Below are 545 nucleotides of genomic sequence, written 5' to 3' on the forward strand. Positions count from 1 at the left end.
GCTGTCTATGGGATGTTCAGTACTCTTCTCCAACACCACAGCTCAAAGTTATCGATTCTTTTTCTGTCATCCTTACTGTCCAGCTATTAGATGCATAGCAAGTGATTGGTAAGACTATGGACTGAATCATACACACCTTAGTCTTCAAACTGACATCATTACTCCTCAGTAATTTGGAGAGGTCCCTAACTGCAGATTTTCCCAGTGCTGTCCATCTCCTTATTTCCTTACTACTGGTACCAAGGGTATTGTGAATTCAAGCAAGAAGAGACTGCTGACAGTTTCAATATCCTCCCCACCCATCATGATGTTGCCTCTCAGTCCAGTGGTAAGAATCTCTTTTCTTTTTTTTTCTTTTTTTTTAAGATTTTAAAGAACGACTTTTAATGGTTTAAACCAGTGTTTATGAAGTCTCTATGAAAGCAGGACATACCAGAACTATTAATGCAATTTCTACTCTTGTATTTCCAATATAATAATTCTTTTATTATCATTTACATCTTTTAATACTAGCACAGCATTCTTAACTTGCCAAGCATAAGTTG

Source organism: Elephantulus edwardii, unplaced genomic scaffold (assembly GCF_000299155.1).
Source record: "Elephantulus edwardii isolate Elephantulus edwardi_28Jun2011 unplaced genomic scaffold, EleEdw1.0 scaffold00213, whole genome shotgun sequence".
Lineage (NCBI taxonomy): Eukaryota > Metazoa > Chordata > Mammalia > Macroscelidea > Macroscelididae > Elephantulus > Elephantulus edwardii.